The following is a 17,400-nucleotide window of genomic DNA, read 5'->3' as shown; positions in this document are numbered from 1 at the left end:
CTTGAAAAGGTGTTGCAAGTATATGCTACAATTAAAATGTATTTAGTTATATTGGGTCAGTGTATTATTTGTATTTCTATAATGTAGACTATAGGCGTAATTTAGTGTTGGCACAAGCGGAATAATGAATTGTTTATCAAAGCGCGTGACGTATTCTTCTTTACCATCTGATCATCTGTAGTGTAATGGTAAACTCAGCTACAGATTACAGACACAGCTGGCCGCCACTGCGCTACGTTCCCGCCGACACAGATCCTGCACCGTGCGCACAGAAGTAACACGGCGTGCTTGCGAGTTGGTTGACGGTGAGATAATGTATCTTGGAACTCTAGCTCATTGCAGTCAATAATTTCTGCTTTACTGCGTATGAGGCAATAAATGAATTTCAAAACTGGGTGGCGGCTACATCCAAATTGGCCGGCAATATCGGGGCCACTCGTGCCAGGCCTAAGAGTTTCCGCACTATAGTTTTTATGTATATCCTCGAAGAGGGGACCGTAATTTTTATCGGTATCTATTTGTCATTGAAATTGAAGATGGGTCACAGTAACTGGAATTTATTGTTAATTTTGTCAGAACACTACAGTTTACGAGATTTCCACGGCATAGCATGTCCCAAAGGGGACTGAAAGTTCTTAAAGAATTAGCACCACGTGAAGTTATCTCCCACGACGTATGAAAGAAAATCAAAAGAACTGGGGGCGAAATTAATGAATCAGTGAAATAAATGATATGATGTTAAATAAAATTAAACTATCAATGAAAGATTAAACGAAATTAAGAAGTGAAAGTAGTAATGGAAAATTTAACCATATATATATATATATATATATATATATATATATATATATATACACGCACACACGCGCGCGCACAAACTAGCTCGCAAAATTGAAAGAAATTCTAAACAATTGATAATCAGTAATCAATGGAAGAAACTACACAAATACTTTTAAAAATACAATTTAAAAGCAGGAATAAATTAATATAAATTACACACTTACATAAACGAAACAAAAGTATAAAAAATGAGTGAACAGTAAAAGTGAGGCAAAATGTACTACGCTTTCTTAAATAACACATATCAATAAATGACTCTAGACTGAATAAGTGAATGAAAAACTAACGATGGTAAAAAGAAAATACGAGAACTAGAAAGTGACGAATACTCGTACACAAGAATGTAATGCTAAATATGAAACGGAAACAAATTAAGGAACAAAAGCTCACGAGTAACTGAACGAAAAATTCTCAAGTGTGTAGATAGCAGCGATACCAATAAATGATCGAAAATTTAGAAGTGTATACATAAGAGAAACGCTAATGCAATAACACAAATTCGTCAGTGTATAGGCAAGAGCAGTATTAATAAATGAATTTAACCAAAGGTCCCGGGTTCGATACCAGGCCCCGGAACAATTTTTTTCGTCGAAATTATTCAAATGAATTAACCTTCGCGATTTGAAAGAGAAAAACTTACCCCAAACTGAACAACGAAGTAATGAAAGGAGATCCCACAAAAAAAAAGAAAGTAACAGAAGAGTAAGTAATAAGTTTAGGAATATGGGAAGGGAAAAAAAATCGGATAGTTATGAATGAATAAAGGAAAATTTTCGAGAAATGTACGAAAAATAACAAAATATCCGTAAACTAGGGGCACATGATGAAATGTACACTAAAATTAAGAGTTCAAAGTCTCTGAATTTATTAAACGGCAGAGTGAACGAAATAGTATTAAATAATTGAAAAATTAGTGTATTAGACCTAGCCTACTTATATGTGCTGTATATGTGTTGTGGATGGGACATGGAGGCAGAGAAACAGATAATGTGTTCTGCAGAATTGTAAAGTTTGTCTTGAATCTTAAAAGTCGTAAAGTTCCAGACTTGCTTCGTGAAGGATGTAATGAGATTTGCGTACAAGGTTGCGGATAGAAATATGGATGAGCCTGTGGAAGCAGTTTTCTAGTTAATTGAGTGCTTCTTTAGATGTCACTTCACCCAAGTTGCTCCTTCATCTCGACAGATATCAGTTTCCAATAGGGAAAGTTGATGTTTATGTTTGAGAAGCGAGCGAGCTGCAGGCTTCCTGTTCACCGCAGAAGGCATTAAGGAGGTCCATATTTCACTTTAAACCAATCTCACTTCACAGTCCAATCCCTGATACTGTTTAGGATGATTTCCCTCTCCTTAATGTGTGAGTTCGAGCATAAAAAGTAGGCAGCAAACACAATCATTGTAATTTTTTGTAAAGGAATTTTCATATTTTAACGTCACTTCTCTTTCTCGATTTCTGTCTAGGCCTGCTTGCAACCTAGTTAAGTTCAGATTTTAAACACGTGATTTACAATGAGGTGATGGCTATTTTGATCGGTGTGCTTAGTAATTACTTTGAATTTAATGGGTGGTAGGGAAATTTCACGATAAAACGGAAATAAATATAAAAAATGTAAATGCTAGTCGCACCAATTGGACTTTATTAACAATCTAGATGTTCATTAATTTGATAATGCAACGTATAAGAAATATCCTTTAACGGTTCAATCAGCTTATAGGTAACTAAGTATGGACACTTCGCGTCGGTACCTTTTGATCTAGCCGGACTGATTTCAGTGACCTTCAAGCCAGCTAGAGCGTGAGATTCTGCGTTCTCCCTAGAGATGGCGCTGACGTCACACCAGCTAGCATTCGACACAGCGGAAATATAACACATAATTAATACATCTTGGTACATTATGTACTCAAATAAAATAAATTGGATCCATAAAATAATAAATTCGTCATTAACTGTAATGTCTAGACTCTAGAGTTCCTTTATAATGAGAGTTGAGACGTTGACCCCAACAACAATTAAAATATGTAATGATTTGATAGCAGTGAAAATGGAAAAACAAAACTCTTAAGAGAAGTAAAACCATATACCTATATTATATTATATTATATTATATTATATTATATTATATTATATTATATTATATTATATTATATTATATTATATTATATTATATTATATACAAGTATTAAACGAATTTGATACATAATTTTATAATGTATTATATTATTTTATAATATAATTTATTATATCTGATATATAAAAAAAGATTATTACAACTAGTTTGTCACTGAGAAATAAGGAAAAGCTGTTAACTTGAATTTATTTGAAGCAAAGCGTTACTGGATTATGCAACAAGGTAGGCGATGTTTGGATCCTGTGTCTCAACTCTATACTCAGTTATTATCTTAGCGTATGCTTGATTACACTAACCTCTAGCGCTTGAAAGTGGAACTAAACGCCAGCGCACAGAGAAACAAAACACAGGAAAATTCGCTCAGTGTCCATTCTTTATAATCCCTATTCGCTGGTTCAAGCCTCTAGAAGATTGGAGTGAGTTATGGGAACGTTTTGCGCCATAACTGACCACCTTTGTAACTGCACGACAAAAATCACATGACTTGATCGTGTCTGCATAACTATGCTGTTTTCTGTTAGTGCAGGTATTCCAGTTGTGACTTGTGGCTGTGTTTGCATACTACTCTGTATCAGTAGGCCCTTAAGTACAGGGACATCATTTTATTTTTACTTCAACTTTTATTGTACCTGAGTTGTTGTTGTGTACTTCACTCCCACCCCTTCTACTAACGAAGTTCCAACCCAACTGTCGTCCATACAGAACCAAGGCCGCAGTACTGAGTTAGTGATTATAGTACGTTTCAGAAATATGTTCGCGTTTTCCAGTGACGAAAATTTCCAATATTGAATCATAATTTTGCACAGGTACTGTCGTCAGTTTGCCTACGTCGCATCCCGATTTCCCCCACTGCTTCTGCTCGCTCCACTGTAAAGACTAGTGGCTGGGCTTTCTTAGCTCTTTCCTGAAAACATTAATTTCTGTTAGGAATTAATTGGACGTCTACGTAATATTATTCAACTGTTCAAAATAACTTAAATAAAAGGCCCTCGTTAAGTAATTAACTATCACGTGATCCCCCCCTTTCTACGATCCTGCGACATAACCACTTGGACGGACAGTAGATAGCATGTCTGAGTAATTTTATCTGTGCGGGACGGGCAGAAGTGAAGATTGAATTTACAGTACGTAAGGTATTCTTTTATAGAGTAGGTACAGAATTATTTCAACATGAGTTACTAGTATGAAGGACGAAACTGGTAATTGGAATTAGATGCAATAGTCTATAGTGCTTTAATAGGCACAAAAGAACTGAAGCCTATATCGAAATGAACATTTTAAAAAATGTGTTTAAATATCAATATTATGATTATTTTCAATTTAACTTCATTCTCTATATTGTACGCTAATGTGCTGTAGACATTATAATATACACTGCATAATGAATAGTTCGCATGGATAACTCAGTTCGTGAGTAAAAGCACTTATTGTTAATACTGTACTGTATTTTGATTAAACAAAACCTAATGAAAATTATCACACTCAAAATCGCGATATTTCCTACTTTACGTAAATGGATGAACTACTTTTCTTCCCTCCTGTACCTAGTAAAGTGATTTGTTTGTATTTTACGCCAGTATCATCGAACTCCAGTCGTGGAAGGAGATAGCAAACGGCGTTGATCCAAAGGTATAGCCAGGTTAATATTAAAAATGTCAGTAAAAATAAAATGATGACCCTGTACGTGCAACATGTTGAATACAAACTAAATCTTGGATTACGTTAGTCAAATTAATTAAATATTTGTCAGTACCTGAAACGTTATAGTATTTATTGAAATAAAATGCTACGTTCTCTTAGTACGGAGTGCCATCTGCTATGTTTATTTTAAACTTTAAAACAGTTTAAAGTATTACTGTGCCTAACGCAACATCCTGCAAACTAACAGATATGCCCTTTTCCAACCAAAGTGTTTTTGTCGTTAGGTACTTCGATAGTGGGTTCTAGAGCATGGCAGACTTCAAAGGAGAGAAAGCAAGAGTGTTGTGCATCAGTACTCCTGATAAATAGCGAAAGAAAGTATGATACGGCACAGAGGAGGAGGAACAAATTATAAGAAATTGAAGAAGAAGGAAGCAGAAAAGCAGATGATACAAGTGTGATTATTTCAAGCAAACAATGCGATCACTTTCTAAACACTCATAATGCAGTGCTGAATCAACTGAAATATGCTTGTAAATTCAATAAATCTGTTTATTATGTATTGAATATTTTTGTATAGCTTGGCTGATGGACTTTATATGCTTTAAATTGAATAGTAGTCTGTATAGTTCAACTGATGAATTGTTTATGCTTGTAAATTGAAGTAATTTGTATGGTATGTATTATCAGTGTTTGTATATATGGACTGATTGAATTGTTTATGCTTTGAAATTTAATTAATTTACTTGCTATGTAAGCTCGCGCAAGGAACGATTACCGAAAAGCAATGGTGGCGTTGCTGTCTGTTTTCACGTGTGTATGTAGGCACGCCGAGAGGGCGAGAGATGCGGGCCGATGGAAGTACCGTCTCTTCCAAGAAGATCAACAGATGAGGACATCGCTGTGAAAATAAAGAACGTAGCAAAAGAAAAATTCCAATCTAATTAAACACGCAACATATGTTTACGAATGAAATAATAATACCGTGCGATACAAGACCTGTATTCACATGCAATGAAACAAACTAAAGTAATGTATAGAATCAGTGAAATGTGTCGTAGTTCCAGTGCAGTGAGTGAGTTGACAGCGAAATGAGTGTAATGTGGAAAGGTACTTGTGCAGATATGAACATACCATACTCGTGGGTTTTAGTTCGAACTTAGATTTAAGATAAAAATTAGATTTATTTTAAATGTTATTTTAAGTGATGGTGCTTCATTTAATTTAGGATATTCCCTATTATTATTATTATTATTATTATTATTATTATTATTATTATTATTATTATTATTATTATTATTATTATCATTATTATTATTATTATTATTGTTAGTATTATTTATTTGTATTAATTATTGGTATTATTATTAAGTGTATTTTTAATTAAGTTTATTATTGTCATTATTGAGTGTAATTAGTTACCACTGCCACCGGGTATATACCCATTGCAGTGTGAATACATACATACATACATACATACATACATACATACATACATACATACATACATACATACATACATACACTATCACAACGCAAGACTGATTCTATCTATGTCATTTTTCTTACGACTGTACTCTTGAATATCATTGAAGCTATGTAGTGACCTTTCCTGTCGCCCTCTCTTCCTTATCGCATTGTTTCATTCGCATTCCTTCCGTCGTTATCCCTGCTTGCGAGACCTATACATTTTTGTAGCTCAACAGATGACTAATTGTTTAGGTTCGTAATTTGAATCATCCGTTTGGTATATACTGTACTGTACTGTGTATTTCGTAGCTCAGTTGGCGGAGTCGCTAGCCTACTGATCCGGTCTTGTGTTGGATCCAGTTTGGGCTGACTGCATGTTTAGGGTTTTCCGAGGTTTTCCCCAATCGTAAGACGAATGCCAGGTGATCTATGGCGAGTCCTCGGCTTCACTTCATCTCACCAAAAATTGTAATATTGTGAAATTTTGACTTGTTACACATCTTAAAGCTTCAGTGTGAGCTATGGAATACAATAAATGATATATATATATATATATATATATATATATATATATAAAGTCGAGTTTTCTGTTGAAAATTTGAATCTAGAGCAGTCTGCACTGGTTAGTGTTGTTACCTCTCATGACAAAATAGTGTTCTAACTGTTCACTGCTAAATTGTTTTATTGTTTTCGTAGAAATTAATTTTCAACTGGACAGAGAAGACTGTGTAAAACATATTTTGCCAGCAACTATTTTCACAATATAAACAATCGTCTTCATGTTTACTTTATTAGAGCAAAGGTTGCAACACAAGCATCAAATGTTGAAGGTAAACAAACGTGGAATTATGAAACAACCTTTTAATTCAAATACGTTCCGAAGCAACAAAACGATGGAAAACTTATACGCGATACGAAGAATTTTCTTAGTAATTATGTATTCGGTTCTCACAGATTCACTTCCGTTATCAAATTTGAAACATTAATGATGTTCCTTTCCTACTGTCCATTATTTATGAATGCAATAAGCAGGTACCTATTCTCGTCCTTAGCAAGAATGGACATAATTTCTCGAAAGGATTGATTTACTGTAGGCTATATTGAATAAATGTTCATAATTCTGCCCGAGGTTAGTAACAGGTCATTGCTGTCTGGTGTTGCACTCATTGAAGGAGTCCCGCTTCTCTAGCGATGTGTACACGTGCTATCCTGATCAGCGGCTTCTGCTTCAAATGTTTACATTTCAGATTCGCACAAATTATGTTTCCACATACTGACGCCATTCGAATTTCGTCTATCCCCTGTTCTTTGATTCAGCATATAGCCTACTATTCTTAATTTCTAAATATACACTCCAGTCGTACTCAGTTAATACTACTGGGTGTTCAGTTCAAAATGTGTCATGACTCGCTGTATGCCGTCATGTGGCTAGCCGATGAGCCTAGAGCAGCCGTGGCGAAAATGCGACTCACGAGCACATTGTGGCTCGCAATGATACCTGTGCATTTCCTTTGCTTCCTACCTACCCCAACCCCCACCCTCTCACTCACTGGAGTCAAACTCCGTTCCATTTGTATTTGTCTCTGACCTGCGAGTGGCGTATCGTCGCAATGTCTCTCTCGAAACCATGTACCTCTATAAAAACGAAAGTTTTAAGTAGGATTGTAGGACGCATTTTTGCTGCCAATATGAGGGGAATATTAAATTATGATTTGTTCACAAGTATTACGAGGGAAATGGTTGTATAACATAAAACGGCATTATACGTTACTACACGTTATTGATGAAACATTTAAAGGTTAAGTGTTATTATCAGGGAAAGGATTTATATGTAAATACATATTTACTTATAAAGCTAATATAATTTATATTTTGCATTGTCTTTATGTTTCACAATGTGTAGGGTTGAAAAATCCTACTTTTATTTTCCATATTTTTCCATATTTTAGAGTTTAGTACATATTTTCGTTAATTTCCATATATTTTCCATATTTCATATAAAACAGTCCATATTATATTAGGTTTAACAATAAAACAAAACAAAATTCCATTAACTTTTAAAAATACATTTCAACAATAGAGATTTAAACACATGTTCAGTAATCCCTTTAACATCAGAGTTATTTGAAAATTAGCAGTCCTATCAACAATGGGAAAGTAAGTTACAAAACTGTATTAATTTAATTTAAAATTTTTAACAGACTTCAGTTGTGCAGCTCAACAGTTAAATGCCAGTCAGAGTACACATAGGTTCAGTTTTGTAAATCATACTATAAAGACGGTAAATATGCCAAAAGTACGTCATTCAGTCAATTTAAAATCAAAACTAACAAGTTACATTTCAGAATTTAAAGAAGATGGTTTATCAACTGACAATAAAATATTATTTTGTAATTTGTGTCAGTGTGCAGTATCATCTACACAAAAGTTCCTGGTGCAACAACACATTACAACTAGTAAACATCAGGCCAACAAACAACTAAATTCCAAGCAGAGACAATTGTTTTTAACACAACCAACAACATCGAATGTAAGATCTGAGTTTAACATCGACCTGTGCCGTTCTCTCATCTCTGCTGATATTCCTCTCTACAAACTAAAGAATAAGGTCTTCAGGGAATTCCTTGAAAAATATACTCAACATACAATCCCGGATGAGTCAACACTTAGGAAGACGTATGCTCCATCCATCTACGATGAGACAATACAGAAGATAAGAGATGAAATTAAAGATAGTTCAATTTGGGTTTCCATTGATGAGACTCCCGACAAAGAAGGTAGACTTGTTGGTAATGTAGTTATCGGTTTGTTAAGTGAACAATATTCTGAACGAATTCTTTTACATTGTGATGTTCTAGAAAAGTGCAATAACAAAACTATAGTTAAACTGTTCAACGAAGCTATGGGTATCCTGTGGCCAAAGGGTATTATGTACGATAATGTGTTATTCTTTATTAGCGATGCTGCCCCTTATATGGTCAAAGCTGGACAAGCATTATCTGTTGATATCCTAAATTGACTCATTTTACTTGTGTGGCGCATGCATTTCATCGTGTGGCAGAAGTGGTCAGAGACAATTTCCCTAAAGTAGATTTGTTGATTTCATCAGTGAAAAAAGTATTTCTCAAAGCTCCCAGTAGAGTTAACGTGTTGAAAGAAATGTACCCTGAAATTCCATTGCCACCAAAGCCAATTTTAACTAGATGGGGTACATGGCTAGAAGCAGTTGAATATTATGCCGAACATATAGACTCTATTAACAATGTTCTCCTTGCATTGGACTCTGAAGATGCAGTCTCAATTGATACTGCGAAAACAGTTACCTGTGACATAAGTGTGAAGAATGACTTAGCTCACATTCAGCATACATTTTCATGCATCATAAAAACGCTCAAAAGTCTCCAAAATAGGCACCTTTCACTATCTGAAAGTTTTGAAATTATAAATAGTACTGTGGAACAACTGAATCGTGGTAGAGGTAAAGTTGCAGATGCAGTAAGAGCTAAGGTGGACACTGTACTTTCAAAAAACCCTGGATATGAAGAACTACAAAAGGTTGTTGCTGTGATGAGTGGTGAATCAACAGTGAAGATTAACTTGGACTTATCCCCAGCAGACATTGTGAAATTGAATTATGTATCAGTTACTTCTTGTGACGTCGAACGCTCTTTTAGTCAGTATAAATCTATCCTCAGAGACAATAGAAGAAGATTCACTTTTCAGCACTTGAAAGAAATGTTTGTAACCTATTGTTATGGTAACAGACAATAAAAATTGTGTTTTGTTGAAACTACATTGGAAGATAAGGTACGTCCATTATATTTTTTGTTTAGTTTGATTAAAATGTACCAATATTTAACGTACATAGTCATTTTTTTATAATTTTAAGTCCATATTTAATTCCATATTTTGGTAAAAATCCATATTTAATTCCATATTTTGGTAAAAATAACTACATATATATTTACATATTTCATATATTTTTAGTCCATATAAATCCGTTCCCTGGTTATTATTATCATAATAATAATAATAATAATAATAATAATAATAATAATAATAACCATCATCATCATCATCATCTCTGTACGTCGATCCTTTTTCAGCAGATGTGCGAATAATGCGGTTAGCTCTTCAATTTAAACTCACAGATTTACAATATGATGTTAAATGAAAGCTAGATGTAAGGACTTGACAAATGTTGAACTTTTCAAGTCTTTGCCAAAAAATGAATATCCGAACCTTCGTTCTTTCGCGTGCTCTTTTGAAGCCACGTACTCTACAACTTACGTTTGTGAAAAATTATTTTCAACAATGAAAATAGTAAAAACCAAATTTAGATCACGACTGACAGACAAATACTTTTGTGATCAACTACGACTGGCAGTAAGTGACATAATTTCTGATTTTGAAACTCTGTCCCAGAGACATTCTGAAGACAATTAATTTTAGGTTGTGATAATGTGCCCTATGTTTTCTTGTTCATTTCTTTCTTCGTTACACGGACTAAATATTAGTTTGTAGCCTTTTACTGTATAAAATTATATTTAAGTGCTTGACGTAAGGAAAATGAAAAACCGTTAATAAGTCAGACAGTTGCTTCACTTCCCCTTCGGGTGTCCGCCTCCGTCCATAGGTGCTATGCACATTGCAGGTTACACAGTGGCTTGGCGCACGATCGCATTCTCGCCACGGCTGGCCTAGAGAATTCAATCCTCCTACACTTCCGCAGAGGCGTATTACTTATGTGCCAGAGAAGTTGTCTAGCAAGTACGGCGTTCATTCTGAAGAGTACTTACCGATACGTACGGTAACGCCGGTAGTGGCAGGAATGTGAACTGTTTGGAAACACGTACTGAGGTGAGTTTTTTTTTTCTTACTGTCGGGATATGGGGAGAAGATTAAGACGATTACTTACGTATTTGTTGACATTAACTTCGACGGTCAACATGGACACGGAGCATTTGATTTGTGTTGTGGAATGTTGCCGTACGCAACCGATGATAACAAACCGTCCCTGAGCACGAGTTCTACTCTTTCAGGGGCGAGCTAAAGTTTCTGTGTATATTTTATAATTTATGTTACAATTATTAGCAAAATAATAAATAAATAAATAAATAAATAAATAAATAAATAAATACCCAGCGTACGACTTGCCCGCGCAAAACACAGTTCGAAAGAGGTTATGGTAACACACAGACTGTACAGACCGCCATCTGTTGTTACGACATCCAAGTTATACCGTACATGTTCTCAAGTCCACATTGAACGCCTTGATTAATAGGCAACTTCTCTGACATAAAAGCTGAAACTCGCTTCAAATCGCTAACTCACAACAGTGACGTCATGACACACTTTGAAATGAACACCCAGTAGTCTATATTTGTTCTTTTATTTTCATTTTGTAAGCAGTTCAATAATTTTTCATTCACATAATTTGTGTTTTCTTTCTGCCCTATTTAAACCCGGGATTATTAAGAATAAGAACAACGGCTGTGTTACTATTAGGTGCAGTAGGCCTACATACCCGCGATTTCCTCTTACCTCTAACAGTGGTATCTTCAGTATTGCTGTAAGAATAACTTTTTCACTACTGCTCGGTATGCATTATATCTTCACTATTTTTTTCATTTTCTCCTCAAATATTGATTCTTTGAAATATGAATTTAATGGATATATTTTTGTTCGAATCTCTATCTTTTTTTTCCTCCTCAAGCACTGGTTTCTTTAGGTTACGAAAATTTACCGCAGTTTTACTGTTTGGTATTTGTCTGTATTCTCTTTCCTCTTTGAACGCCTTTTTTGGTCATAACTGTAACGGCTTCATTACTGTGAAATATATCTCATTTAACACCGCAGTATGTCAGCGGTTAGAGTGGAAGCTATGTGGTCTCCTACCTACGGAGATAACGCCAAAGAATACCTGGAGGATCATGCTGATATCATGTCATAATGGCTGACTACAGATTTCAGCGGGTTCGGGTTGGCACGATCTCCTGCGTATTGGTTTCTAGCAAGTCAGGCGATAATTTCTTCAATTGTTGGCAGTAGGCGCTGCCTTTAAAATTCTAGTTCGCACAATATCGAAATATCCCCATTCTTTATGTTTGAATCATATTGTAGAATATAGTAGATAATAAAATATTACAAGAAGTAATTCTTTCAATACAGAGGTGACCAACTCATGCTCTTTGTGCAAGAGCACACTTCGCTGCACACCAGTAGTATCCATGATCAAATCGAAAGATATTGGATGGATAGATAGGCTACTGTCTCTAAGTATTGAAGCACCTTTGGCTGCACTTCTACTTCCACTACAATGCTAGCACGCTACACGCTACAAATTCTGTACTGGTGTACTGCGTGAAAAGCTAGGCCTACTTAATGTCTCTTAAAAATATCTTTCAGGATTTTGGCTTATCGTTACAATATAGTCTATGCTAAATTACTTCATGAACGTTTGTAGACATCATTTGATTAAAATTTATATCAGGCCTATAATTTGCAATTTTATGTAGGCTTAATATTTTTCTTTATCCTAAGACGTAATAAATGTGTGTACTTTGTTTTTTATTAAACAGCATAATTTGGAATAATTGTACCAAGTGGGATCTGTTCCTGGTTTTTGGCAGAATAAATAAATAAAATTCTTACAGTGCTCGATCTGCTACAATAATCTTCATAAAAGTTACATTCATTCACTTCGTGATTTACTATAATTGTATGCAAATCAAGATTTCAGGTATAACTCCCTGTAAAGTTGATTTGAATAATTTCGAGGGAAAAATTGTTCCGGAGCCGGGTATCGAACCCGGGACCTTTGGTTTAACGTACCAACGCTCTACCACTGAGCTACTCGGGAACTCCAACCGACACCGATCCAATTTTTCCCTCTATATCCACAGACCTCAAAGTGGGCTGACAACCGTCAAGCAACCAACTTCGAGTGCACACTAACTCCGTGTGACTTAAATTGTGGTTTTCTGTTAACGAACAGTGACGTGTATTATGCAAATCAAGATTTCAGGTATAACTCCCTGTAAAGTTAATTTGAATAATTTATTATAATTGTATGGTACACTAAAGGTAGTAGTACTTTTAATGTCATTGTAAATGAATCGAACTCAAGCGGATGACCATTCAGACTGAAATATTTTAATCTCTGGAGCCTGCTTACCAATATGTGCACTATTATTAAGTAATATAGCTAACATTATAAACTCCTGTGCTTGCACAATACACTCACATTATACGATTTACAGTTCGCTTTTTATTTGTGTTCATATGTAATGCGATGGCTGCAGCAGAGGGGAAAAGCTTCCGCCCCTCCTAAAAGCCGGCTTCAAGTTATCGCATGGCAAGGATATACTGTCGCATTTTATTTCTTCAATATGTTTGGGATTGCTGCTTATAATGCTAACGTTGCTCTTTTCTGCTCGCAAGCGCACACACTGCTTCGTAAGAGCAACTGTTTTAATATGTTCATTTTTGTGGCATGCCAATAACCACGTGGAGAATGCAGAATTTGCAGAATAGGTACTGAAATTTCAGCAACTGTTTCGAATTTTGAACCGAATTCTCCTAAACAAGCAAATTAGAAAGCATACTACTTAAGGTTTGTAAGAATCTGGAACTTGCAGTACTTCTAGTACTGTTCGGTAACTTAACTTGTCAAGTTTGACACAATGAGATTTCTGTGAGCAGCTAAGCATTTTATTATATAAAGAAGGAAATTGCGAAATTCTACAGAAATATAAATTAGGTTCTTTTTCGACAAAATTGTTAAAAATCAACAAAATAAGTTATATATTGTAATAACGAATTAATACAAATATCTTCTACATTTTTACCCAGAGGCCAAGAGAAAAAGAAAATTGTCAAACAAAGAGAAGACATTGTTCGTCGTAACGAACTACGTAGCCTAATGGTGGGTTTACACGTGCATGGATTCATTGGCACCAATAGCTATTGGCGCACAAGTAAAATCAACTTTCACGTGTAAACCTTTACTGGTGTGTAAGGTCAGACACTGCATGCAACGTTTCGAAAAGTTAGTGGCATTCTAACTTTTCAATGCGCCAGTGGCGACGCATGCGCAGGCGGACATTTCTGTTGCACGTGTAAACATGAAGTTTCTCCTCGGCACGCCAGTATTGTACAGTACGTAGTCCGCAGATGTCTTAGCATCAAGTTTTATAGATTTGATTTATAAGAATGAGTATGTAAAATTCTGAGATAGTCAAAAAATTTCTTTACGCATACGAAAAACATCAGTGTTTGTGGGAACTGAACTATAATCTTTATACAAAATTGAGATACGAAAACATGGTAAGGACAATGAAAATTGATGGATTCGGAATTGCCTAGGTGAAAGCAAAAATAAAATTCATACGAGATGCGTACAATCCGGAGGCAAAGAAAGTAACAAGAAGCATGAAATCAGATTTCAGGTGGTTCAGATGACATCAACAAACCTAAAGTAATATGGTTTCCAGTTGCTGACAGGATTTTGTACCAAGTGTTGGAAATAAGAGAACGGCAGTCTTCAGAAATTTTGAGAACTTTAATTTATATAGCCTACAATTTAAGACTGGAAATTCAAAAGGGGCTAAGTGCCATCTACTGAAAAATGATATTTTGACGTGTGTGTGTGCTATTTATCTATGAAAATACTATACTCATTCATTTATTCATAGTTTTATATCTAAGGATAGGTCTTTCACTGCAAACCCAGCAATCTCCAATCTTTCCTATTTTCAGCCTTCCTCTTAATCTCTGCATATGATCCATACATTTTAATGATGTTTATCACGTGATATCTTCTTCTGCCTCTAACTCTTCTCCCGTTCACCATTCCTTTCTGCAGTGCGCAGTTCCTTCTCAGTCAGTGACAAATCCAATTTTTTTTCTCCTCCTCATCAGTTTCAGGATTATTTTTTCGTCACACGCTCCATCCTTCTCCATATTCAAAGGTTTCTAGTCGGTTCTCTTCACTTCGTCGTAATGTCCATGTTTCTGCCCCATATAATGCCACACTCCACACAAGACAATTCAGTAGTGTCTTCCCTAGTTCTTTTTCCTGAGGTCAGCAGAAGATACTCAGTTTTCTGTCGAAAGCTTCCTTTGCCTTTTGACTTCTTGGCAGCAGCTCATGTTACTGCTCATAGTACACCCTAAGTATTTTAAGCTGTCAGCTTGTTCTACTTAGTGCAGTGCAGATCATATCTGAACTTCTAGCTAGAACTTTGATATTGTAACATACACTTTGGAACAGAATACAAATAATAATAATAATAATAATAATAATAATAATAATAATAATAATAATAATAAATTTATTTATTCTCGTGGTGTTAAGACCCTTCCACGACACCAGATATATGTGTATATACAGCATAAAAACGAAAATTTTATAATGAAGCAAAATAATTTCCAGGTGCTAAATATTCCGATTTCAATTTTGGAAGTAAAGCATCTCTTATGTTGGTAGCAAATTTTTTAATCTAATGATACTGCTAGATGTTGTAGTGGTCTAAGGCATCCTGCTTAGCAGTCGCGTTACGGAATGCGCACTGATTCGGGTCCTCATGGGGGAGAAATTTTCTTATGAAATTTCGGTCAGTGTATGGGACCGGTGCCCACATGATACCTCCATTCTGGTTGGATGATCGTTCACCTCTGCTTCGGCATGTAAACGTGATGCCAGCAGCTGGCTGTTGGTCTGGGCCCTTCATGGGCTGTGTCGCCACGGATTATTATTATTATTATTATTATTATTATTATTATTATTATTATTATTATTATTATTATTATTATTACATATTGTAGTAGATTATTATCAGAATTTTCTGTTGTCATCTGTAACATTAGTAGGTATCTGTTGTTGAAAATTATTTTAGAATTCTCGCAGATGTATCTAAATTCTCCCTCCGAACAATCCATTTTTCACCCATAATATGCAATCTTCTTTTATGTCTTCTCTTTATTCCAAGTTGTCCCGCGCCGTGGCGTCGTGGTCTAGGGCAGCTGCCTAGGACTCGCGTTACGGAATGCGCGCTGGTTCGAGTCCTCATGGGTGAAGAAATTTTCTCATGAAATTTCGGCCAGTGTATGGGACCGGTGTCCACCCAGCATCGTGATACACTTGGGGAGCTACGATACGTAGCGAAATCCGGTTGAGAATGCCAGCTATAACGGCTGGGGGGATCATCGTGCTAACCACACGATACCTCCATTCTGGTTGGATGATCGTCCACCTCTGCTTCGGCATGTGGGCGTGAGGCCAGCAGCCGGCTGGTTGGTCTAGGCTCTTCAAGGGCTGTAGCGCCACGGATTATTATTTATTCCAAGTTAGAAATCATCTCCTCAACCAACAAAGTTGCGACTATTAGGCAAGCGCTATGAACATGTTCAACTTCACTTGACATGTTACGTTTCGTGCAACATTCAGGTACCAGCTACATTTGAAAATTGCACTGGCGAGGCAAAACAAAGAAACCCGTGTAAACCTTTACTGGCGCAAAAGTACGACTGGCGTGTTAACTGGCGCCAGTACATCCATGCACGTGTAAACCCACCATAATACAATGACGATGAGATGAGCAGAAGAATGATCAGGGTAATAGAAGTGAGAAAAATGTGGCGAAGGAAGAAGTAAGAATACGAAAGGAAATAGGCCTACATATTACCCAAATTAAATTGGTACAATTTGAAATCGATATAGAAAAAAAAATCATCTTTCTCACCTAAACGGGAGTTTGTCCAAGTCGATATAAAAACGGAAAGAAGATTAACACATTTTTTCAGACATTTGGTATTCCGTTGAGTGATAAACTTAAACATGCCAAATCGTCATATCCAGAAGGAAATTTGCTAAATATTAACTACATCTCCTACAATGTAGAATAGTTTTATGTGATGGCTTTGTCATATAATTCATCTAAAAGATCTGCTAGAGTATATCTTGTAACAAGTTAAAAGGAAAGACAGTATAAAAGAAAGAAATTTACTGTAATGAGACCCCAAGAAGGATAATGGAACGAAGGTAGAGTCGTCAAACAAGAACGCCCAGTTACATTCAGGCTTATCTCTCAAAGGAACTAACCTTCACTTCAACTATGGCGTTCGCTTTTAGAGTAGCATGAGAAAGAAATGCATATGGCACTGGGAGTCGAAGGTGGCAGCGACATTCTAAATATGTATAATAATAATAATAATAATAATAATAATAATAATAATAATAATAATAATAGTAATAATAATAATAATAATAGTAAGAATAGTAATAATATAATAATAATGTAATAATAATAATAATAATA

At 35.5% G+C, this 17,400-nt stretch overlaps 1 protein-coding gene across 2 annotated transcripts in view; it reads left to right on the top strand.

The window, feature by feature from the left end:
- Gfrl (Glial cell line-derived neurotrophic family receptor-like) overlaps positions 1 to 17,400 on the top strand; it is a 1,341,875-nt gene that overhangs the window by 347,562 nt on the left and 976,913 nt on the right. The window lies entirely within an intron of this gene.

This window comes from Periplaneta americana, chromosome 10, assembly GCF_040183065.1.
Source record: "Periplaneta americana isolate PAMFEO1 chromosome 10, P.americana_PAMFEO1_priV1, whole genome shotgun sequence".
NCBI lineage: Eukaryota > Metazoa > Arthropoda > Insecta > Blattodea > Blattidae > Periplaneta > Periplaneta americana.
Note: the sequence above shows the minus strand (reverse complement) of the source record. Positions and strands in the feature narration are given on the sequence as shown.